Source organism: Ranitomeya variabilis, unplaced genomic scaffold, assembly GCF_051348905.1.
Source record: "Ranitomeya variabilis isolate aRanVar5 unplaced genomic scaffold, aRanVar5.hap1 Scaffold_518, whole genome shotgun sequence".
NCBI lineage: Eukaryota > Metazoa > Chordata > Amphibia > Anura > Dendrobatidae > Ranitomeya > Ranitomeya variabilis.
Window position 1 is genome coordinate 59,309 of NW_027508170.1, and position 26,644 is coordinate 85,952.

Consider the following 26,644-nt stretch of genomic DNA (forward strand, 5'->3'; position numbering starts at 1 on the left):
ATCATAAATATAAGCTGAAAAAGTTTTCAAAACCTCAATATGTTGGCAGCAGTGGGATTTGAACCCACGCCTCCAAAGAGACTGAAGCCTAAATCCAGCGCCTTAGACCACTCGGCCATGCTACCTTAAACAGCATGGTTAATTAAGCTTCCTTAGAGAAAGTGAAGTACATTTGACAACATTTAAAATTAGTACATTTTGGAAAATGGGCATGTCTCTAAACATTAGGCAAAAACAAAGATTCTATCAACGGTCTTTATCTTAACTGAAAACTGCTAAATCATACAAATACAAAAGAAGATTATATCACATGCTAATTTGCATGCTAGCAAAATCATAAGAATAAGTACAAAAACATTTCAAGATCTCATTATACTGGCAGCAGTGAGATTAAAGCATATGCTAATTTTGCATGTTAGCATAATTATAAGAATGAGATAAAAAGGTTTAAAAGAACTCATACTAGTGGCAGCAGTGGGATTTGAACTCACAAGTCTGTTGGAATATGGGTAAGTCTCTTAACAATAGGAAAAATCAAAGATTCTTTCGACTGTCTCTTCCTAAACAGAAATTAACACACTCATGAAAATACAAAATCATAAGAATTAGATCAAAGGGTTCTCAAAACCTCATAATAATGGCAGCAGTGGGATTTGAATGGGCATGTCTCTAAACATTAGAAAAAAGCAAGGATTCTTTCAACAGTCTTTATCTGAACTGAAAACTGGAAAATCATGCAAATACAAAAGAAGATTAAATCACATGCTAATTTGCATGTTAGCAAAATCATAAGAATAAGTACAAAAACATTTCAAGATCTCATAATACTGGCAGCAGTGGGTTTAAAGCATATGCTAATTTTGCATGTTAGCATAATTATAAGAATAAGATAAAAAGGTTTAAAAGAACTCATACTAGTGGCATTTGAACCCACAAGTCTGTTAAAATTTAGGTAAGTCTCTAAACAATAGGAACAATCAATGATTCTTTCAACTGTCTTTTCCAAAACAGAAATGCACACACTCATGGAAATACAAAATACTCAGAATTAGATCAAAGGGTTCTCAAAACCTCATAATACTAGCAGCAGCGGGATTTGAACCCACGCCTCCGAAGAGACTGGAGCCTTAATCCAGCGCCTTAGACCGCTCGGCCATGCTACCTAATGCATCATTAAAAGAGCTTCCTTAGAGTAAGTTTAGTGTATCTGACTACATTTTAAACTTGTGCATTGTGGAAAATGGATAGGTCTCTAAACAAAAAGGAAAAAGCAATGATTCTATCTTTTGTCTTTTCCAAAAAAGCAAAGCACGCACTCATACAAAAATATGCTAATTTTTCTATTAGCAAAATCATAAATATAAGCTGAAAAAGTTTTCAAAACCTCAATATGTTGGCAGCAGTGGGATTTGAACCCACGCCTCCAAAGAGACTGAAGCCTAAATCCAGCGCCTTAGACCACTCGGCCATGCTACCTTAAGCAGCATGGTTAATTAAGCTTCCTTAGAGAAAGTGAAGTACATTTGACAACATTTAAAATTAGTACATTTTGGAAAATGGGCATGTCTCTAAACATTAGGCAAAAACAAAGATTCTATCAACGGTCTTTATCTTAACTGAAAACTGCTAAATCATACAAATACAAAAGAAGATTATATCACATGCTAATTTGCATGCTAGCAAAATCATAAGAATAAGTACAAAAACATTTCAAGATCTCATTATACTGGCAGCAGTGAGATTAAAGCATATGCTAATTTTGCATGTTAGCATAATTATAAGAATGAGATAAAAAGGTTTAAAAGAACTCATACTAGTGGCAGCAGTGGGATTTGAACTCACAAGTCTGTTGGAATATGGGTAAGTCTCTTAACAATAGGAAAAATCAAAGATTCTTTCGACTGTCTCTTCCTAAACAGAAATTAACACACTCATGAAAATACAAAATCATAAGAATTAGATCAAAGGGTTCTCAAAACCTCATAATAATGGCAGCAGTGGGATTTGAATAGGCATGTCTCTAAACATTAGAAAAAAGCAAGGATTCTTTCAACAGTCTTTATCTGAACTGAAAACTGGAAAATCATGCAAATACAAAAGAAGATTAAATCACATGCTAATTTGCATGTTAGCAAAATCATAAGAATAAGTACAAAAACATTTCAAGATCTCATAATACTGGCAGCAGTGGGTTTAAAGCATATGCTAATTTTGCATGTTAGCATAATTATAAGAATAAGATAAAAAGGTTTAAAAGAACTCATACTAGTGGCATTTGAACCCACAAGTCTGTTAAAATTTAGGTAAGTCTCTAAACTAAAGTCTAAAACTGTCTTTTCCAAAACAGAAATGCACACACTCATGGAAATACAAAATCCTCAGAATTAGATCAAAGGGTTCTCAAAACCTCATAATACTGGCAGCAGTGGGATTTGAACCCACGCCTCCAAAGAGACTGGAGCCTTAATCCAGCGCCTTAGACCGCTCGGCCATGCTACTTAATGCATCATTAAAAGAGCTTCCTGAGAGTAAGTTTAGTGTATCTGACTACATTTTAAACTTGTGAATTGTGGAAAATGGATAGGTCTCTAAACAAATAGGAAAAAGCAATGATTCTATCTTTTGTCTTTTCCAAAAAAGCAAAGCACGCACTCATACAAAAATATGCTAATTTTTCTATTAGCAAAATCATAAATATAAGCTGAAAAGGTTTTCAAAACCTCAATATGTTAGCAGCAGTGGGATTTGAACCCACGCCTCCAAAGAGACTGGAGCCTAAATCCAGCGCCTTAGACCACTCGGCCATGCTACCTTAAACAGCATGGTTAATTAAGCTTCCTTAGAGAAAGTGAAGTACATTTGACAACATTTAAAATTAGTACATTTTGGAAAATGGGCATGTCTCTAAACATTAGGCAAAAACAAAGATTCTATCAACGGTCTTTATCTTAACTGAAAACTGCTAAATCATACAAATACAAAAGAAGATTATATCACATGCTAATTTGCATGCTAGCAAAATCATAAGAATAAGTACAAAAACATTTCAAGATCTCATAATACTGGCAGCAGTGAGATTAAAGCATATGCTAATTTTGCATGTTAGCATAATTATAAGAATGAGATAAAAAGGTTTAAAAGAACTCATACTAGTGGCAGCAGTGGGATTTGAACTCACAAGTCTGTTGGAATATGGGTAAGTCTCTTAACAATAGGAAAAATCAATGATTCTTTCAACTGTCTTTTCCTAAACAGAAATTAACACACTCATGAAAATACAAAATCATAAGAATTAGATCAAAGGGTTCTCAAAACCTCATAATAATGGCAGCAGTGGGATTTGAATGGGCATGTCTCTAAACATTAGAAAAAAGCAAGGATTCTTTCAACAGTCTTTATCTGAACTGAAAACTGGAAAATCATGCAAATACAAAAGAAGATTAAATCACATGCTAATTTGCATGTTAGCAAAATCATAAGAATAAGTACAAAAACATTTCAAGATCTCATAATACTGGCAGCAGTGGGTTTAAAGCATATGCTAATTTTGCATGTTAGCATAATTATAAGAATAAGATAAAAAGGTTTAAAAGAACTCATACTAGTGGCATTTGAACCCACAAGTCTGTTAAAATTTAGGTAAGTCTCTAAACAATAGGAACAATCAATGATTCTTTCAACTGTCTTTTCCAAAACAGAAATGCACACACTCATGGAAATACAAAATACTCAGAATTAGATCAAAGGGTTCTCAAAACCTCATAATACTAGCAGCAGCGGGATTTGAACCCACGCCTCCGAAGAGACTGGAGCCTTAATCCAGCGCCTTAGACCGCTCGGCCATGCTACCTAATGCATCATTAAAAGAGCTTCCTTAGAGTAAGTTTAGTGTATCTGACTACATTTTAAACTTGTGCATTGTGGAAAATGGATAGGTCTCTAAACAAAAAGGAAAAAGCAATGATTCTATCTTTTGTCTTTTCCAAAAAAGCAAAGCACGCACTCATACAAAAATATGCTAATTTTTCTATTAGCAAAATCATAAATATAAGCTGAAAAAGTTTTCAAAACCTCAATATGTTGGCAGCAGTGGGATTTGAACCCACGCCTCCAAAGAGACTGAAGCCTAAATCCAGCGCCTTAGACCACTCGGCCATGCTACCTTAAACAGCATGGTTAATTAAGCTTCCTTAGAGAAAGTGAAGTACATTTGACAACATTTAAAATTAGTACATTTTGGAAAATGGGCATGTCTCTAAACATTAGGCAAAAACAAAGATTCTATCAACGGTCTTTATCTTAACTGAAAACTGCTAAATCATACAAATACAAAAGAAGATTATATCACATGCTAATTTGCATGCTAGCAAAATCATAAGAATAAGTACAAAAACATTTCAAGATCTCATTATACTGGCAGCAGTGAGATTAAAGCATATGCTAATTTTGCATGTTAGCATAATTATAAGAATGAGATAAAAAGGTTTAAAAGAACTCATACTAGTGGCAGCAGTGGGATTTGAACTCACAAGTCTGTTGGAATATGGGTAAGTCTCTTAACAATAGGAAAAATCAAAGATTCTTTCGACTGTCTCTTCCTAAACAGAAATTAACACACTCATGAAAATACAAAATCATAAGAATTAGATCAAAGGGTTCTCAAAACCTCATAATAATGGCAGCAGTGGGATTTGAATAGGCATGTCTCTAAACATTAGAAAAAAGCAAGGATTCTTTCAACAGTCTTTATCTGAACTGAAAACTGGAAAATCATGCAAATACAAAAGAAGATTAAATCACATGCTAATTTGCATGTTAGCAAAATCATAAGAATAAGTACAAAAACATTTCAAGATCTCATAATACTGGCAGCAGTGGGTTTAAAGCATATGCTAATTTTGCATGTTAGCATAATTATAAGAATAAGATAAAAAGGTTTAAAAGAACTCATACTAGTGGCATTTGAACCCACAAGTCTGTTAAAATTTAGGTAAGTCTCTAAACTAAAGTCTAAAACTGTCTTTTCCAAAACAGAAATGCACACACTCATGGAAATACAAAATCCTCAGAATTAGATCAAAGGGTTCTCAAAACCTCATAATACTGGCAGCAGTGGGATTTGAACCCACGCCTCCAAAGAGACTGGAGCCTTAATCCAGCGCCTTAGACCGCTCGGCCATGCTACTTAATGCATCATTAAAAGAGCTTCCTGAGAGTAAGTTTAGTGTATCTGACTACATTTTAAACTTGTGAATTGTGGAAAATGGATAGGTCTCTAAACAAATAGGAAAAAGCAATGATTCTATCTTTTGTCTTTTCCAAAAAAGCAAAGCACGCACTCATACAAAAATATGCTAATTTTTCTATTAGCAAAATCATAAATATAAGCTGAAAAGGTTTTCAAAACCTCAATATGTTAGCAGCAGTGGGATTTGAACCCACGCCTCCAAAGAGACTGGAGCCTAAATCCAGCGCCTTAGACCACTCGGCCATGCTACCTTAAACAGCATGGTTAATTAAGCTTCCTTAGAGAAAGTGAAGTACATTTGACAACATTTAAAATTAGTACATTTTGGAAAATGGGCATGTCTCTAAACATTAGGCAAAAACAAAGATTCTATCAACGGTCTTTATCTTAACTGAAAACTGCTAAATCATACAAATACAAAAGAAGATTATATCACATGCTAATTTGCATGCTAGCAAAATCATAAGAATAAGTACAAAAACATTTCAAGATCTCATAATACTGGCAGCAGTGAGATTAAAGCATATGCTAATTTTGCATGTTAGCATAATTATAAGAATGAGATAAAAAGGTTTAAAAGAACTCATACTAGTGGCAGCAGTGGGATTTGAACTCACAAGTCTGTTGGAATATGGGTAAGTCTCTTAACAATAGGAAAAATCAATGATTCTTTCAACTGTCTTTTCCTAAACAGAAATTAACACACTCATGAAAATACAAAATCATAAGAATTAGATCAAAGGGTTCTCAAAACCTCATAATAATGGCAGCAGTGGGATTTGAATGGGCATGTCTCTAAACATTAGAAAAAAGCAAGGATTCTTTCAACAGTCTTTATCTGAACTGAAAACTGGAAAATCATGCAAATACAAAAGAAGATTAAATCACATGCTAATTTGCATGTTAGCAAAATCATAAGAATAAGTACAAAAACATTTCAAGATCTCATAATACTGGCAGCAGTGGGTTTAAAGCATATGCTAATTTTGCATGTTAGCATAATTATAAGAATAAGATAAAAAGGTTTAAAAGAACTCATACTAGTGGCATTTGAACCCACAAGTCTGTTAAAATTTAGGTAAGTCTCTAAACAATAGGAACAATCAATGATTCTTTCAACTGTCTTTTCCAAAACAGAAATGCACACACTCATGGAAATACAAAATACTCAGAATTAGATCAAAGGGTTCTCAAAACCTCATAATACTAGCAGCAGCGGGATTTGAACCCACGCCTCCGAAGAGACTGGAGCCTTAATCCAGCGCCTTAGACCGCTCGGCCATGCTACCTAATGCATCATTAAAAGAGCTTCCTTAGAGTAAGTTTAGTGTATCTGACTACATTTTAAACTTGTGCATTGTGGAAAATGGATAGGTCTCTAAACAAAAAGGAAAAAGCAATGATTCTATCTTTTGTCTTTTCCAAAAAAGCAAAGCACGCACTCATACAAAAATATGCTAATTTTTCTATTAGCAAAATCATAAATATAAGCTGAAAAAGTTTTCAAAACCTCAATATGTTGGCAGCAGTGGGATTTGAACCCACGCCTCCAAAGAGACTGAAGCCTAAATCCAGCGCCTTAGACCACTCGGCCATGCTACCTTAAACAGCATGGTTAATTAAGCTTCCTTAGAGAAAGTGAAGTACATTTGACAACATTTAAAATTAGTACATTTTGGAAAATGGGCATGTCTCTAAACATTAGGCAAAAACAAAGATTCTATCAACGGTCTTTATCTTAACTGAAAACTGCTAAATCATACAAATACAAAAGAAGATTATATCACATGCTAATTTGCATGCTAGCAAAATCATAAGAATAAGTACAAAAACATTTCAAGATCTCATTATACTGGCAGCAGTGAGATTAAAGCATATGCTAATTTTGCATGTTAGCATAATTATAAGAATGAGATAAAAAGGTTTAAAAGAACTCATACTAGTGGCAGCAGTGGGATTTGAACTCACAAGTCTGTTGGAATATGGGTAAGTCTCTTAACAATAGGAAAAATCAAAGATTCTTTCGACTGTCTCTTCCTAAACAGAAATTAACACACTCATGAAAATACAAAATCATAAGAATTAGATCAAAGGGTTCTCAAAACCTCATAATAATGGCAGCAGTGGGATTTGAATGGGCATGTCTCTAAACATTAGAAAAAAGCAAGGATTCTTTCAACAGTCTTTATCTGAACTGAAAACTGGAAAATCATGCAAATACAAAAGAAGATTAAATCACATGCTAATTTGCATGTTAGCAAAATCATAAGAATAAGTACAAAAACATTTCAAGATCTCATAATACTGGCAGCAGTGGGTTTAAAGCATATGCTAATTTTGCATGTTAGCATAATTATAAGAATAAGATAAAAAGGTTTAAAAGAACTCATACTAGTGGCATTTGAACCCACAAGTCTGTTAAAATTTAGGTAAGTCTCTAAACTAAAGTCTAAAACTGTCTTTTCCAAAACAGAAATGCACACTCATGGAAATACAAAATCCTCAGAATTAGATCAAAGGGTTCTCAAAACCTCATAATAGTGGCAGCAGTGGGATTTGAACCCACGCCTCCAAAGAGACTGGAGCCTTAATCCAGCGCCTTAGACCGCTCGGCCATGCTACCTAATGCATCATTAAAAGAGCTTCCTGAGAGTAAGTTTAGTGTATCTGACTACATTTTAAACTTGTGAATTGTGGAAAATGGATAGGTCTCTAAACAAAAAGGAAAAAGCAATGATTCTATCTTTTGTCTTTTCCAAAAAAGCAAAGCACGCACTCATACAAAAATATGCTAATTTTTCTATTAGCAAAATCATAAATATAAGCTGAAAAGGTTTTCAAAACCTCAATATGTTAGCAGCAGTGGGATTTGAACCCACGCCTCCAAAGAGACTGGAGCCTAAATCCAGCGCCTTAGACCACTCGGCCATGCTACCTTAAACAGCATGGTTAATTAAGCTTCCTTAGAGAAAGTGAAGTACATTTGACAACATTTAAAATTAGTACATTTTGGAAAATGGGCATGTCTCTAAACATTAGGCAAAAACAAAGATTCTATCAACGGTCTTTATCTTAACTGAAAACTGCTAAATCATACAAATACAAAAGAAGATTATATCACATGCTAATTTGCATGCTAGCAAAATCATAAGAATAAGTACAAAAACATTTCAAGATCTCATAATACTGGCAGCAGTGAGATTAAAGCATATGCTAATTTTGCATGTTAGCATAATTATAAGAATGAGATAAAAAGGTTTAAAAGAACTCATACTAGTGGCAGCAGTGGGATTTGAACTCACAAGTCTGTTGGAATATGGGTAAGTCTCTTAACAATAGGAAAAATCAATGATTCTTTCAACTGTCTTTTCCTAAACAGAAATTAACACACTCATGAAAATACAAAATCATAAGAATTAGATCAAAGGGTTCTCAAAACCTCATAATAATGGCAGCAGTGGGATTTGAATGGGCATGTCTCTAAACATTAGAAAAAAGCAAGGATTCTTTCAACAGTCTTTATCTGAACTGAAAACTGGAAAATCATGCAAATACAAAAGAAGATTAAATCACATGCTAATTTGCATGTTAGCAAAATCATAAGAATAAGTACAAAAACATTTCAAGATCTCATAATACTGGCAGCAGTGGGTTTAAAGCATATGCTAATTTTGCATGTTAGCATAATTATAAGAATAAGATAAAAAGGTTTAAAAGAACTCATACTAGTGGCATTTGAACCCACAAGTCTGTTAAAATTTAGGTAAGTCTCTAAACAATAGGAACAATCAATGATTCTTTCAACTGTCTTTTCCAAAACAGAAATGCACACACTCATGGAAATACAAAATACTCAGAATTAGATCAAAGGGTTCTCAAAACCTCATAATACTAGCAGCAGCGGGATTTGAACCCACGCCTCCGAAGAGACTGGAGCCTTAATCCAGCGCCTTAGACCGCTCGGCCATGCTACCTAATGCATCATTAAAAGAGCTTCCTTAGAGTAAGTTTAGTGTATCTGACTACATTTTAAACTTGTGCATTGTGGAAAATGGATAGGTCTCTAAACAAAAAGGAAAAAGCAATGATTCTATCTTTTGTCTTTTCCAAAAAAGCAAAGCACGCACTCATACAAAAATATGCTAATTTTTCTATTAGCAAAATCATAAATATAAGCTGAAAAAGTTTTCAAAACCTCAATATGTTGGCAGCAGTGGGATTTGAACCCACGCCTCCAAAGAGACTGAAGCCTAAATCCAGCGCCTTAGACCACTCGGCCATGCTACCTTAAACAGCATGGTTAATTAAGCTTCCTTAGAGAAAGTGAAGTACATTTGACAACATTTAAAATTAGTACATTTTGGAAAATGGGCATGTCTCTAAACATTAGGCAAAAACAAAGATTCTATCAACGGTCTTTATCTTAACTGAAAACTGCTAAATCATACAAATACAAAAGAAGATTATATCACATGCTAATTTGCATGCTAGCAAAATCATAAGAATAAGTACAAAAACATTTCAAGATCTCATTATACTGGCAGCAGTGAGATTAAAGCATATGCTAATTTTGCATGTTAGCATAATTATAAGAATGAGATAAAAAGGTTTAAAAGAACTCATACTAGTGGCAGCAGTGGGATTTGAACTCACAAGTCTGTTGGAATATGGGTAAGTCTCTTAACAATAGGAAAAATCAAAGATTCTTTCGACTGTCTCTTCCTAAACAGAAATTAACACACTCATGAAAATACAAAATCATAAGAATTAGATCAAAGGGTTCTCAAAACCTCATAATAATGGCAGCAGTGGGATTTGAATAGGCATGTCTCTAAACATTAGAAAAAAGCAAGGATTCTTTCAACAGTCTTTATCTGAACTGAAAACTGGAAAATCATGCAAATACAAAAGAAGATTAAATCACATGCTAATTTGCATGTTAGCAAAATCATAAGAATAAGTACAAAAACATTTCAAGATCTCATAATACTGGCAGCAGTGGGTTTAAAGCATATGCTAATTTTGCATGTTAGCATAATTATAAGAATAAGATAAAAAGGTTTAAAAGAACTCATACTAGTGGCATTTGAACCCACAAGTCTGTTAAAATTTAGGTAAGTCTCTAAACTAAAGTCTAAAACTGTCTTTTCCAAAACAGAAATGCACACACTCATGGAAATACAAAATCCTCAGAATTAGATCAAAGGGTTCTCAAAACCTCATAATACTGGCAGCAGTGGGATTTGAACCCACGCCTCCAAAGAGACTGGAGCCTTAATCCAGCGCCTTAGACCGCTCGGCCATGCTACTTAATGCATCATTAAAAGAGCTTCCTGAGAGTAAGTTTAGTGTATCTGACTACATTTTAAACTTGTGAATTGTGGAAAATGGATAGGTCTCTAAACAAATAGGAAAAAGCAATGATTCTATCTTTTGTCTTTTCCAAAAAAGCAAAGCACGCACTCATACAAAAATATGCTAATTTTTCTATTAGCAAAATCATAAATATAAGCTGAAAAGGTTTTCAAAACCTCAATATGTTAGCAGCAGTGGGATTTGAACCCACGCCTCCAAAGAGACTGGAGCCTAAATCCAGCGCCTTAGACCACTCGGCCATGCTACCTTAAACAGCATGGTTAATTAAGCTTCCTTAGAGAAAGTGAAGTACATTTGACAACATTTAAAATTAGTACATTTTGGAAAATGGGCATGTCTCTAAACATTAGGCAAAAACAAAGATTCTATCAACGGTCTTTATCTTAACTGAAAACTGCTAAATCATACAAATACAAAAGAAGATTATATCACATGCTAATTTGCATGCTAGCAAAATCATAAGAATAAGTACAAAAACATTTCAAGATCTCATAATACTGGCAGCAGTGAGATTAAAGCATATGCTAATTTTGCATGTTAGCATAATTATAAGAATGAGATAAAAAGGTTTAAAAGAACTCATACTAGTGGCAGCAGTGGGATTTGAACTCACAAGTCTGTTGGAATATGGGTAAGTCTCTTAACAATAGGAAAAATCAATGATTCTTTCAACTGTCTTTTCCTAAACAGAAATTAACACACTCATGAAAATACAAAATCATAAGAATTAGATCAAAGGGTTCTCAAAACCTCATAATAATGGCAGCAGTGGGATTTGAATGGGCATGTCTCTAAACATTAGAAAAAAGCAAGGATTCTTTCAACAGTCTTTATCTGAACTGAAAACTGGAAAATCATGCAAATACAAAAGAAGATTAAATCACATGCTAATTTGCATGTTAGCAAAATCATAAGAATAAGTACAAAAACATTTCAAGATCTCATAATACTGGCAGCAGTGGGTTTAAAGCATATGCTAATTTTGCATGTTAGCATAATTATAAGAATAAGATAAAAAGGTTTAAAAGAACTCATACTAGTGGCATTTGAACCCACAAGTCTGTTAAAATTTAGGTAAGTCTCTAAACAATAGGAACAATCAATGATTCTTTCAACTGTCTTTTCCAAAACAGAAATGCACACACTCATGGAAATACAAAATACTCAGAATTAGATCAAAGGGTTCTCAAAACCTCATAATACTAGCAGCAGCGGGATTTGAACCCACGCCTCCGAAGAGACTGGAGCCTTAATCCAGCGCCTTAGACCGCTCGGCCATGCTACCTAATGCACCATTAAAAGAGCTTCCTTAGAGTAAGTTTAGTGTATCTGACTACATTTTAAACTTGTGCATTGTGGAAAATGGATAGGTCTCTAAACAAAAAGGAAAAAGCAATGATTCTATCTTTTGTCTTTTCCAAAAAAGCAAAGCACGCACTCATACAAAAATATGCTAATTTTTCTATTAGCAAAATCATAAATATAAGCTGAAAAAGTTTTCAAAACCTCAATATGTTGGCAGCAGTGGGATTTGAACCCACGCCTCCAAAGAGACTGAAGCCTAAATCCAGCGCCTTAGACCACTCGGCCATGCTACCTTAAACAGCATGGTTAATTAAGCTTCCTTAGAGAAAGTGAAGTACATTTGACAACATTTAAAATTAGTACATTTTGGAAAATGGGCATGTCTCTAAACATTAGGCAAAAACAAAGATTCTATCAACGGTCTTTATCTTAACTGAAAACTGCTAAATCATACAAATACAAAAGAAGATTATATCACATGCTAATTTGCATGCTAGCAAAATCATAAGAATAAGTACAAAAACATTTCAAGATCTCATTATACTGGCAGCAGTGAGATTAAAGCATATGCTAATTTTGCATGTTAGCATAATTATAAGAATGAGATAAAAAGGTTTAAAAGAACTCATACTAGTGGCAGCAGTGGGATTTGAACTCACAAGTCTGTTGGAATATGGGTAAGTCTCTTAACAATAGGAAAAATCAAAGATTCTTTCGACTGTCTCTTCCTAAACAGAAATTAACACACTCATGAAAATACAAAATCATAAGAATTAGATCAAAGGGTTCTCAAAACCTCATAATAATGGCAGCAGTGGGATTTGAATGGGCATGTCTCTAAACATTAGAAAAAAGCAAGGATTCTTTCAACAGTCTTTATCTGAACTGAAAACTGGAAAATCATGCAAATACAAAAGAAGATTAAATCACATGCTAATTTGCATGTTAGCAAAATCATAAGAATAAGTACAAAAACATTTCAAGATCTCATAATACTGGCAGCAGTGGGTTTAAAGCATATGCTAATTTTGCATGTTAGCATAATTATAAGAATAAGATAAAAAGGTTTAAAAGAACTCATACTAGTGGCATTTGAACCCACAAGTCTGTTAAAATTTAGGTAAGTCTCTAAACTAAAGTCTAAAACTGTCTTTTCCAAAACAGAAATGCACACTCATGGAAATACAAAATCCTCAGAATTAGATCAAAGGGTTCTCAAAACCTCATAATAGTGGCAGCAGTGGGATTTGAACCCACGCCTCCAAAGAGACTGGAGCCTTAATCCAGCGCCTTAGACCGCTCGGCCATGCTACCTAATGCATCATTAAAAGAGCTTCCTGAGAGTAAGTTTAGTGTATCTGACTACATTTTAAACTTGTGAATTGTGGAAAATGGATAGGTCTCTAAACAAAAAGGAAAAAGCAATGATTCTATCTTTTGTCTTTTCCAAAAAAGCAAAGCACGCACTCATACAAAAATATGCTAATTTTTCTATTAGCAAAATCATAAATATAAGCTGAAAAGGTTTTCAAAACCTCAATATGTTAGCAGCAGTGGGATTTGAACCCACGCCTCCAAAGAGACTGGAGCCTAAATCCAGCGCCTTAGACCACTCGGCCATGCTACCTTAAACAGCATGGTTAATTAAGCTTCCTTAGAGAAAGTGAAGTACATTTGACAACATTTAAAATTAGTACATTTTGGAAAATGGGCATGTCTCTAAACATTAGGCAAAAACAAAGATTCTATCAACGGTCTTTATCTTAACTGAAAACTGCTAAATCATACAAATACAAAAGAAGATTATATCACATGCTAATTTGCATGCTAGCAAAATCATAAGAATAAGTACAAAAACATTTCAAGATCTCATAATACTGGCAGCAGTGAGATTAAAGCATATGCTAATTTTGCATGTTAGCATAATTATAAGAATGAGATAAAAAGGTTTAAAAGAACTCATACTAGTGGCAGCAGTGGGATTTGAACTCACAAGTCTGTTGGAATATGGGTAAGTCTCTTAACAATAGGAAAAATCAATGATTCTTTCAACTGTCTTTTCCTAAACAGAAATTAACACACTCATGAAAATACAAAATCATAAGAATTAGATCAAAGGGTTCTCAAAACCTCATAATAATGGCAGCAGTGGGATTTGAATGGGCATGTCTCTAAACATTAGAAAAAAGCAAGGATTCTTTCAACAGTCTTTATCTGAACTGAAAACTGGAAAATCATGCAAATACAAAAGAAGATTAAATCACATGCTAATTTGCATGTTAGCAAAATCATAAGAATAAGTACAAAAACATTTCAAGATCTCATAATACTGGCAGCAGTGGGTTTAAAGCATATGCTAATTTTGCATGTTAGCATAATTATAAGAATAAGATAAAAAGGTTTAAAAGAACTCATACTAGTGGCATTTGAACCCACAAGTCTGTTAAAATTTAGGTAAGTCTCTAAACAATAGGAACAATCAATGATTCTTTCAACTGTCTTTTCCAAAACAGAAATGCACACACTCATGGAAATACAAAATACTCAGAATTAGATCAAAGGGTTCTCAAAACCTCATAATACTAGCAGCAGCGGGATTTGAACCCACGCCTCCGAAGAGACTGGAGCCTTAATCCAGCGCCTTAGACCGCTCGGCCATGCTACCTAATGCATCATTAAAAGAGCTTCCTTAGAGTAAGTTTAGTGTATCTGACTGCATTTTAAACTTGTGCATTGTGGAAAATGGATAGGTCTCTAAACAAAAAGGAAAAAGCAATGATTCTATCTTTTGTCTTTTCCAAAAAAGCAAAGCACGCACTCATACAAAAATATGCTAATTTTTCTATTAGCAAAATCATAAATATAAGCTGAAAAAGTTTTCAAAACCTCAATATGTTGGCAGCAGTGGGATTTGAACCCACGCCTCCAAAGAGACTGAAGCCTTAATCCAGCGCCTTAGACCGCTCGGCCATGCTACCTAATGCATCATTAAAAGAGCTTCCTTAGAGTAAGTTTAGTGTATCTGACTACATTTTAAACTTGTGCATTGTGGAAAATGGATAGGTCTCTAAACAAAAAGGAAAAAGCAATGATTCTATCTTTTGTCTTTTCCAAAAAAGCAAAGCACGCACTCATACAAAAATATGCTAATTTTTCTATTAGCAAAATCATAAATATAAGCTGAAAAAGTTTTCAAAACCTCAATATGTTGGCAGCAGTGGGATTTGAACCCACGCCTCCAAAGAGACTGAAGCCTAAATCCAGCGCCTTAGACCACTCGGCCATGCTACCTTAAACAGCATGGTTAATTAAGCTTCCTTAGAGAAAGTGAAGTACATTTGACAACATTTAAAATTAGTACATTTTGGAAAATGGGCATGTCTCTAAACATTAGGCAAAAACAAAGATTCTATCAACGGTCTTTATCTTAACTGAAAACTGCTAAATCATACAAATACAAAAGAAGATTATATCACATGCTAATTTGCATGCTAGCAAAATCATAAGAATAAGTACAAAAACATTTCAAGATCTCATTATACTGGCAGCAGTGAGATTAAAGCATATGCTAATTTTGCATGTTAGCATAATTATAAGAATGAGATAAAAAGGTTTAAAAGAACTCATACTAGTGGCAGCAGTGGGATTTGAACTCACAAGTCTGTTGGAATATGGGTAAGTCTCTTAACAATAGGAAAAATCAAAGATTCTTTCAACTGTCTCTTCCTAAACAGAAATTAACACACTCATGAAAATACAAAATCATAAGAATTAGATCAAAGGGTTCTCAAAACCTCATAATAATGGCAGCAGTGGGATTTGAATGGGCATGTCTCTAAACATTAGAAAAAAGCAAGGATTCTTTCAACAGTCTTTATCTGAACTGAAAACTGGAAAATCATGCAAATACAAAAGAAGATTAAATCACATGCTAATTTGCATGTTAGCAAAATCATAAGAATAAGTACAAAAACATTTCAAGATCTCATAATACTGGCAGCAGTGGGTTTAAAGCATATGCTAATTTTGCATGTTAGCATAATTATAAGAATAAGATAAAAAGGTTTAAAAGAACTCATACTAGTGGCATTTGAACCCACAAGTCTGTTAAAATTTAGGTAAGTCTCTAAACTAAAGTCTAAAACTGTCTTTTCCAAAACAGAAATGCACACACTCATGGAAATACAAAATCCTCAGAATTAGATCAAAGGGTTCTCAAAACCTCATAATACTGGCAGCAGTGGGATTTGAACCCACGCCTCCAAAGAGACTGGAGCCTTAATCCAGCGCCTTAGACCGCTCGGCCATGCTACCTAATGCATCATTAAAAGAGCTTCCTGAGAGTAAGTTTAGTGTATCTGACTACATTTTAAACTTGTGAATTGTGGAAAATGGATAGGTCTCTAAACAAAAAGGAAAAAGCAATGATTCTATCTTTTGTCTTTTCCAAAAAAGCAAAGCACGCACTCATACAAAAATATGCTAATTTTTCTATTAGCAAAATCATAAATATAAGCTGAAAAGGTTTTCAAAACCTCAATATGTTAGCAGCAGTGGGATTTGAACCCACGCCTCCAAAGAGACTGGAGCCTAAATCCAGCGCCTTAGACCACTCGGCCATGCTACCTTAAACAGCATGGTTAATTAAGCTTCCTTAGAGAAAGTGAAGTACATTTGACAACATTTAAAATTAGTACATTTTGGAAAATGGGCATGTCTCTAAACATTAGGCAAAAACAAAGATTCTATCAATGGTCTTTATCTTAACTGAAAACTGCTAAATCATACAAATACAAAAGAAGATTATATCACATGCTAATTTGCATGCTAGCAAAATCATAAGAATAAGTACAAAAACATTTCAAGATCTCATTATACTGGCAGCAGTGAGATTAAAGCATATGCTAATTTTGCATGTTAGCATAATTATAAGAATGAGATAAAAAGGTTTAAAAGAACTCATACTAGTGGCAGCAGTGGGATTTGAACTCACAAGTCTGTTGGAATATGGGTAAGTCTCTTAACAATAGGAAAAATCAAAGATTCTTTCGACTGTCTCTTCCTAAACAGAAATTAACACACTCATGAAAATACAAAATCATAAGAATTAGATCAAAGGGTTCTCAAAACCTCATAATAATGGCAGCAGTGGGATTTGAATGGGCATGTCTCTAAACATTAGAAAAAAGCAAGGATTCTTTCAACAGTCTTTATCTGAACTGAAAACTGGAAAATCATGCAAATACAAAAGAAGATTAAATCACATGCTAATTTGCATGTTAGCAAAATCATAAGAATAAGTACAAAAACATTTCAAGATCTCATAATACTGGCAGCAGTGGGTTTAAAGCATATGCTAATTTTGCATGTTAGCATAATTATAAGAATAAGATAAAAAGGTTTAAAAGAACTCATACTAGTGGCATTTGAACCCACAAGTCTGTTAAAATTTAGGTAAGTCTCTAAACTAAAGTCTAAAACTGTCTTTTCCAAAACAGAAATGCACACTCATGGAAATACAAAATCCTCAGAATTAGATCAAAGGGTTCTCAAAACCTCATAATAGTGGCAGCAGTGGGATTTGAACCCACGCCTCCAAAGAGACTGGAGCCTTAATCCAGCGCCTTAGACCGCTCGGCCATGCTACCTAATGCATCATTAAAAGAGCTTCCTGAGAGTAAGTTTAGTGTATCTGACTACATTTTAAACTTGTGAATTGTGGAAAATGGATAGGTCTCTAAACAAAAAGGAAAAAGCAATGATTCTATCTTTTGTCTTTTCCAAAAAAGCAAAGCACGCACTCATACAAAAATATGCTAATTTTTCTATTAGCAAAATCATAAATATAAGCTGAAAAGGTTTTCAAAACCTCAATATGTTAGCAGCAGTGGGATTTGAACCCACGCCTCCAAAGAGACTGGAGCCTAAATCCAGCGCCTTAGACCACTCGGCCATGCTACCTTAAACAGCATGGTTAATTAAGCTTCCTTAGAGAAAGTGAAGTACATTTGACAACATTTAAAATTAGTACATTTTGGAAAATGGGCATGTCTCTAAACATTAGGCAAAAACAAAGATTCTATCAACGGTCTTTATCTTAACTGAAAACTGCTAAATCATACAAATACAAAAGAAGATTATATCACATGCTAATTTGCATGCTAGCAAAATCATAAGAATAAGTACAAAAACATTTCAAGATCTCATAATACTGGCAGCAGTGAGATTAAAGCATATGCTAATTTTGCATGTTAGCATAATTATAAGAATGAGATAAAAAGGTTTAAAAGAACTCATACTAGTGGCAGCAGTGGGATTTGAACTCACAAGTCTGTTGGAATATGGGTAAGTCTCTTAACAATAGGAAAAATCAATGATTCTTTCAACTGTCTTTTCCTAAACAGAAATTAACACACTCATGAAAATACAAAATCATAAGAATTAGATCAAAGGGTTCTCAAAACCTCATAATAATGGCAGCAGTGGGATTTGAATGGGCATGTCTCTAAACATTAGAAAAAAGCAAGGATTCTTTCAACAGTCTTTATCTGAACTGAAAACTGGAAAATCATGCAAATACAAAAGAAGATTAAATCACATGCTAATTTGCATGTTAGCAAAATCATAAGAATAAGTACAAAAACATTTCAAGATCTCATAATACTGGCAGCAGTGGGTTTAAAGCATATGCTAATTTTGCATGTTAGCATAATTATAAGAATAAGATAAAAAGGTTTAAAAGAACTCATACTAGTGGCATTTGAACCCACAAGTCTGTTAAAATTTAGGTAAGTCTCTAAACAATAGGAACAATCAATGATTCTTTCAACTGTCTTTTCCAAAACAGAAATGCACACACTCATGGAAATACAAAATACTCAGAATTAGATCAAAGGGTTCTCAAAACCTCATAATACTAGCAGCAGCGGGATTTGAACCCACGCCTCCGAAGAGACTGGAGCCTTAATCCAGCGCCTTAGACCGCTCGGCCATGCTACCTAATGCATCATTAAAAGAGCTTCCTTAGAGTAAGTTTAGTGTATCTGACTGCATTTTAAACTTGTGCATTGTGGAAAATGGATAGGTCTCTAAACAAAAAGGAAAAAGCAATGATTCTATCTTTTGTCTTTTCCAAAAAAGCAAAGCACGCACTCATACAAAAATATGCTAATTTTTCTATTAGCAAAATCATAAATATAAGCTGAAAAAGTTTTCAAAACCTCAATATGTTGGCAGCAGTGGGATTTGAACCCACGCCTCCAAAGAGACTGAAGCCTTAATCCAGCGCCTTAGACCGCTCGGCCATGCTACCTAATGCATCATTAAAAGAGCTTCCTTAGAGTAAGTTTAGTGTATCTGACTACATTTTAAACTTGTGCATTGTGGAAAATGGATAGGTCTCTAAACAAAAAGGAAAAAGCAATGATTCTATCTTTTGTCTTTTCCAAAAAAGCAAAGCACGCACTCATACAAAAATATGCTAATTTTTCTATTAGCAAAATCATAAATATAAGCTGAAAAAGTTTTCAAAACCTCAATATGTTGGCAGCAGTGGGATTTGAACCCACGCCTCCAAAGAGACTGAAGCCTAAATCCAGCGCCTTAGACCACTCGGCCATGCTACCTTAAACAGCATGGTTAATTAAGCTTCCTTAGAGAAAGTGAAGTACATTTGACAACATTTAAAATTAGTACATTTTGGAAAATGGGCATGTCTCTAAACATTAGGCAAAAACAAAGATTCTATCAACGGTCTTTATCTTAACTGAAAACTGCTAAATCATACAAATACAAAAGAAGATTATATCACATGCTAATTTGCATGCTAGCAAAATCATAAGAATAAGTACAAAAACATTTCAAGATCTCATTATACTGGCAGCAGTGAGATTAAAGCATATGCTAATTTTGCATGTTAGCATAATTATAAGAATGAGATAAAAAGGTTTAAAAGAACTCATACTAGTGGCAGCAGTGGGATTTGAACTCACAAGTCTGTTGGAATATGGGTAAGTCTCTTAACAATAGGAAAAATCAAAGATTCTTTCAACTGTCTCTTCCTAAACAGAAATTAACACACTCATGAAAATACAAAATCATAAGAATTAGATCAAAGGGTTCTCAAAACCTCATAATAATGGCAGCAGTGGGATTTGAATGGGCATGTCTCTAAACATTAGAAAAAAGCAAGGATTCTTTCAACAGTCTTTATCTGAACTGAAAACTGGAAAATCATGCAAATACAAAAGAAGATTAAATCACATGCTAATTTGCATGTTAGCAAAATCATAAGAATAAGTACAAAAACATTTCAAGATCTCATAATACTGGCAGCAGTGGGTTTAAAGCATATGCTAATTTTGCATGTTAGCATAATTATAAGAATAAGATAAAAAGGTTTAAAAGAACTCATACTAGTGGCATTTGAACCCACAAGTCTGTTAAAATTTAGGTAAGTCTCTAAACTAAAGTCTAAAACTGTCTTTTCCAAAACAGAAATGCACACACTCATGGAAATACAAAATCCTCAGAATTAGATCAAAGGGTTCTCAAAACCTCATAATACTGGCAGCAGTGGGATTTGAACCCACGCCTCCAAAGAGACTGGAGCCTTAATCCAGCGCCTTAGACCGCTCGGCCATGCTACCTAATGCATCATTAAAAGAGCTTCCTGAGAGTAAGTTTAGTGTATCTGACTACATTTTAAACTTGTGAATTGTGGAAAATGGATAGGTCTCTAAACAAAAAGGAAAAAGCAATGATTCTATCTTTTGTCTTTTCCAAAAAAGCAAAGCACGCACTCATACAAAAATATGCTAATTTTTCTATTAGCAAAATCATAAATATAAGCTGAAAAGGTTTTCAAAACCTCAATATGTTAGCAGCAGTGGGATTTGAACCCACGCCTCCAAAGAGACTGGAGCCTAAATCCAGCGCCTTAGACCACTCGGCCATGCTACCTTAAACAGCATGGTTAATTAAGCTTCCTTAGAGAAAGTGAAGTACATTTGACAACATTTAAAATTAGTACATTTTGGAAAATGGGCATGTCTCTAAACATTAGGCAAAAACAAAGATTCTATCAATGGTCTTTATCTTAACTGAAAACTGCTAAATCATACAAATACAAAAGAAGATTATATCACATGCTAATTTGCATGCTAGCAAAATCATAAGAATAAGTACAAAAACATTTCAAGATCTCATAATACTGGCAGCAGTGAGATTAAAGCATATGCTAATTTTGCATGTTAGCATAATTATAAGAATGAGATAAAAAGGTTTAAAAGAACTCATACTAGTGGCAGCAGTGGGATTTGAACTCACAAGTCTGTTGGAATATGGGTAAGTCTCTTAACAATAGGAAAAATCAATGATTCTTTCAACTGTCTTTTCCTAAACAGAAATTAACACACTCATGAAAATACAAAATCATAAGAATTAGATCAAAGGGTTCTCAAAACCTCATAATAATGGCAGCAGTGAGATTTGAATGGGCATGTCTCTAAACATTAGAAAAAAGCAAGGATTCTTTCAACAGTCTTTATCTGAACTGAAAACTGGAAAATCATGCAAATACAAAAGAAGATTAAATCACATGCTAATTTGCATGTTAGCAAAATCATAAGAATAAGTACAAAAACATTTCAAGATCTCATAATACTGGCAGCAGTGGGTTTAAAGCATATGCTAATTTTGCATGTTAGCATAATTATAAGAATAAGATAAAAAGGTTTAAAAGAACTCATACTAGTGGCATTTGAACCCACAAGTCTGTTAAAATTTAGGTAAGTCTCTAAACAATAGGAACAATCAATGATTCTTTCAACTGTCTTTTCCAAAACAGAAATGCACACACTCATGGAAATACAAAATACTCAGAATTAGATCAAAGGGTTCTCAAAACCTCATAATACTAGCAGCAGCGGGATTTGAACCCACGCCTCCGAAGAGACTGGAGCCTTAATCCAGCGCCTTAGACCGCTCGGCCATGCTACCTAATGCATCATTAAAAGAGCTTCCTTAGAGTAAGTTTAGTGTATCTGACTACATTTTAAACTTGTGCATTGTGGAAAATGGATAGGTCTCTAAACAAAAAGGAAAAAGCAATGATTCTATCTTTTGTCTTTTCCAAAAAAGCAAAGCACGCACTCATACAAAAATATGCTAATTTTTCTATTAGCAAAATCATAAATATAAGCTGAAAAAGTTTTCAAAACCTCAATATGTTGGCAGCAGTGGGATTTGAACCCACGCCTCCAAAGAGACTGAAGCCTAAATCCAGCGCCTTAGACCACTCGGCCATGCTACCTTAAACAGCATGGTTAATTAAGCTTCCTTAGAGAAAGTGAAGTACATTTGACAACATTTAAAATTAGTACATTTTGGAAAATGGGCATGTCTCTAAACATTAGGCAAAAACAAAGATTCTATCAACGGTCTTTATCTTAACTGAAAACTGCTAAATCATACAAATACAAAAGAAGATTATATCACATGCTAATTTGCATGCTAGCAAAATCATAAGAATAAGTACAAAAACATTTCAAGATCTCATTATACTGGCAGCAGTGAGATTAAAGCATATGCTAATTTTGCATGTTAGCATAATTATAAGAATGAGATAAAAAGGTTTAAAAGAACTCATACTAGTGGCAGCAGTGGGATTTGAACTCACAAGTCTGTTGGAATATGGGTAAGTCTCTTAACAATAGGAAAAATCAAAGATTCTTTCACCTGTCTCTTCCTAAACAGAAATTAACACACTCATGAAAATACAAAATCATAAGAATTAGATCAAAGGGTTCTCAAAACCTCATAATAATGGCAGCAGTGGGATTTGAATGGGCATGTCTCTAAACATTAGAAAAAAGCAAGGATTCTTTCAACAGTCTTTATCTGAACTGAAAACTGGAAAATCATGCAAATACAAAAGAAGATTAAATCACATGCTAATTTGCATGTTAGCAAAATCATAAGAATAAGTACAAAAACATTTCAAGATCTCATAATACTGGCAGCAGTGGGTTTAAAGCATATGCTAATTTTGCATGTTAGCATAATTATAAGAATAAGATAAAAAGGTTTAAAAGAACTCATACTAGTGGCATTTGAACCCACAAGTCTGTTAAAATTTAGGTAAGTCTCTAAACTAAAGTCTAAAACTGTCTTTTCCAAAACAGAAATGCACACACTCATGGAAATACAAAATCCTCAGAATTAGATCAAAGGGTTCTCAAAACCTCATAATACTGGCAGCAGTGGGATTTGAACCCACGCCTCCAAAGAGACTGGAGCCTTAATCCAGCGCCTTAGACCGCTCGGCCATGCTACCTAATGCATCATTAAAAGAGCTTCCTGAGAGTAAGTTTAGTGTATCTGACTACATTTTAAACTTGTGAATTGTGGAAAATGGATAGGTCTCTAAACAAAAAGGAAAAAGCAATGATTCTATCTTTTGTCTTTTCCAAAAAAGCAAAGCACGCACTCATACAAAAATATGCTAATTTTTCTATTAGCAAAATCATAAATATAAGCTGAAAAGGTTTTCAAAACCTCAATATGTTAGCAGCAGTGGGATTTGAACCCACGCCTCCAAAGAGACTGGAGCCTAAATCCAGCGCCTTAGACCACTCGGCCATGCTACCTTAAACAGCATGGTTAATTAAGCTTCCTTAGAGAAAGTGAAGTACATTTGACAACATTTAAAATTAGTACATTTTGGAAAATGGGCATGTCTCTAAACATTAGGCAAAAACAAAGATTCTATCAACGGTCTTTATCTTAACTGAAAACTGCTAAATCATACAAATACAAAAGAAGATTATATCACATGCTAATTTGCATGCTAGCAAAATCATAAGAATAAGTACAAAAACATTTCAAGATCTCATAATACTGGCAGCAGTGAGATTAAAGCATATGCTAATTTTGCATGTTAGCATAATTATAAGAATGAGATAAAAAGGTTTAAAAGAACTCATACTAGTGGCAGCAGTGGGATTTGAACTCACAAGTCTGTTGGAATATGGGTAAGTCTCTTAACAATAGGAAAAATCAATGATTCTTTCAACTGTCTTTTCCTAAACAGAAATTAACACACTCATGAAAATACAAAATCATAAGAATTAGATCAAAGGGTTCTCAAAACCTCATAATAATGGCAGCAGTGGGATTTGAATGGGCATGTCTCTAAACATTAGAAAAAAGCAAGGATTCTTTCAACAGTCTTTATCTGAACTGAAAACTGGAAAATCATGCAAATACAAAAGAAGATTAAATCACATGCTAATTTGCATGTTAGCAAAATCATAAGAATAAGTACAAAAACATTTCAAGATCTCATAATACTGGCAGCAGTGGGTTTAAAGCATATGCTAATTTTGCATGTTAGCATAATTATAAGAATAAGATAAAAAGGTTTAAAAGAACTCATACTAGTGGCATTTGAACCCACAAGTCTGTTAAAATTTAGGTAAGTCTCTAAACAATAGGAACAATCAATGATTCTTTCAACTGTCTTTTCCAAAACAGAAATGCACACACTCATGGAAATACAAAATACTCAGAATTAGATCAAAGGGTTCTCAAAACCTCATAATACTAGCAGCAGCAGGATTTGAACCCACGCCTCCGAAGAGACTGGAGCCTTAATCCAGCGCCTTAGACCGCTCGGCCATGCTACCTAATGCATCATTAAAAGAGCTTCCTTAGAGTAAGTTTAGTGTATCTGACTACATTTTAAACTTGTGCATTGTGGAAAATGGATAGGTCTCTAAACAAAAAGGAAAAAGCAATGATTCTATCTTTTGTCTTTTCCAAAAAAGCAAAGCACGCACTCATACAAAAATATGCTAATTTTTCTATTAGCAAAATCATAAATATAAGCTGAAAAAGTTTTCAAAACCTCAATATGTTGGCAGCAGTGGGATTTGAACCCACGCCTCCAAAGAGACTGAAGCCTAAATCCAGCGCCTTAGACCACTCGGCCATGCTACCTTAAACAGCATGGTTAATTAAGCTTCCTTAGAGAAAGTGAAGTACATTTGACAACATTTAAAATTAGTACATTTTGGAAAATGGGCATGTCTCTAAACATTAGGCAAAAACAAAGATTCTATCAACGGTCTTTATCTTAACTGAAAACTGCTAAATCATACAAATACAAAAGAAGATTATATCACATGCTAATTTGCATGCTAGCAAAATCATAAGAATAAGTACAAAAACATTTCAAGATCTCATTATACTGGCAGCAGTGAGATTAAAGCATATGCTAATTTTGCATGTTAGCATAATTATAAGAATGAGATAAAAAGGTTTAAAAGAACTCATACTAGTGGCAGCAGTGGGATTTGAACTCACAAGTCTGTTGGAATATGGGTAAGTCTCTTAACAATAGGAAAAATCAATGATTCTTTCAACTGTCTCTTCCTAAACAGAAATTAACACACTCATGAAAATACAAAATCATAAGAATTAGATCAAAGGGTTCTCAAAACCTCATAATAATGGCAGCAGTGGGATTTGAATGGGCATGTCTCTAAACATTAGAAAAAAGCAAGGATTCTTTCAACAGACTTTATCTGAACTGAAAACTGGAAAATCATGCAAATACAAAAGAAGATTAAATCACATGCTAATTTGCATGTTAGCAAAATCATAAGAATAAGTACAAAAACATTTCAAGATCTCATAATACTGGCAGCAGTGGGTTTAAAGCATATGCTAATTTTGCATGTTAGCATAATTATAAGAATAAGATAAAAAGGTTTAAAAGAACTCATACTAGTGGCATTTGAACCCACAAGTCTGTTAAAATTTAGGTAAGTCTCTAAACTAAAGTCTAAAACTGTCTTTTCCAAAACAGAAATGCACACACTCATGGAAATACAAAATCCTCAGAATTAGATCAAAGGGTTCTCAAAACCTCATAATACTGGCAGCAGTGGGATTTGAACCCACGCCTCCAAAGAGACTGGAGCCTTAATCCAGCGCCTTAGACCGCTCGGCCATGCTACCTAATGCATCATTAAAAGAGCTTCCTGAGAGTAAGTTTAGTGTATCTGACTACATTTTAAACTTGTGAATTGTGGAAAATGGATAGGTCTCTAAACAAAAAGGAAAAAGCAATGATTCTATCTTTTGTCTTTTCCAAAAAAGCAAAGCACGCACTCATACAAAAATATGCTAATTTTTCTATTAGCAAAATCATAAATATAAGCTGAAAAGGTTTTCAAAACCTCAATATGTTAGCAGCAGTGGGATTTGAACCCACGCCTCCAAAGAGACTGGAGCCTAAATCCAGCGCCTTAGACCACTCGGCCATGCTACCTTAAACAGCATGGTTAATTAAGCTTCCTTAGAGAAAGTGAAGTACATTTGACAACATTTAAAATTAGTACATTTTGGAAAATGGGCATGTCTCTAAACATTAGGCAAAAACAAAGATTCTATCAACGGTCTTTATCTTAACTGAAAACTGCTAAATCATACAAATGCAAAAGAAGATTATATCACATGCTAATTTGCATGCTAGCAAAATCATAAGAATAAGTACAAAAACATTTCAAGATCTCATAATACTGGCAGCAGTGAGATTAAAGCATATGCTAATTTTGCATGTTAGCATAATTATAAGAATGAGATAAAAAGGTTTAAAAGAACTCATACTAGTGGCAGCAGTGGGATTTGAACTCACAAGTCTGTTGGAAT

The 26,644-nt window shown here is 34.1% G+C and overlaps 7 non-coding genes across 7 annotated transcripts; all 7 read right to left on the reverse strand.

Annotated features, from left to right (window-relative positions):
* Positions 1-7,789: 7,789 nt before the first annotated feature.
* On the reverse strand, positions 7,790-7,871 carry TRNAL-AAG (transfer RNA leucine (anticodon AAG)). Its single transcript has one exon. It is a non-coding gene; the product is annotated as a tRNA-Leu (tRNA).
* Positions 7,872-13,161: 5,290 nt separating this feature from the next.
* Positions 13,162-13,243, reverse strand: TRNAL-AAG (transfer RNA leucine (anticodon AAG)). Its single transcript has one exon. It is a non-coding gene; the product is annotated as a tRNA-Leu (tRNA).
* Positions 13,244-16,161: 2,918 nt separating this feature from the next.
* On the reverse strand, positions 16,162-16,243 carry TRNAL-AAG (transfer RNA leucine (anticodon AAG)). Its single transcript has one exon. It is a non-coding gene; the product is annotated as a tRNA-Leu (tRNA).
* Positions 16,244-17,495: 1,252 nt separating this feature from the next.
* TRNAL-AAG (transfer RNA leucine (anticodon AAG)) lies at positions 17,496-17,577 on the reverse strand. Its single transcript has one exon. It is a non-coding gene; the product is annotated as a tRNA-Leu (tRNA).
* A 2,918-nt stretch (positions 17,578-20,495) lies between these two features.
* Positions 20,496-20,577, reverse strand: TRNAL-AAG (transfer RNA leucine (anticodon AAG)). Its single transcript has one exon. It is a non-coding gene; the product is annotated as a tRNA-Leu (tRNA).
* Positions 20,578-23,182: 2,605 nt separating this feature from the next.
* Positions 23,183-23,264, reverse strand: TRNAL-AAG (transfer RNA leucine (anticodon AAG)). The gene has a single exon. It is a non-coding gene; the product is annotated as a tRNA-Leu (tRNA).
* Positions 23,265-25,869: 2,605 nt separating this feature from the next.
* On the reverse strand, positions 25,870-25,951 carry TRNAL-AAG (transfer RNA leucine (anticodon AAG)). Its single transcript has one exon. It is a non-coding gene; the product is annotated as a tRNA-Leu (tRNA).
* Positions 25,952-26,644: the final 693 nt, after the last annotated feature.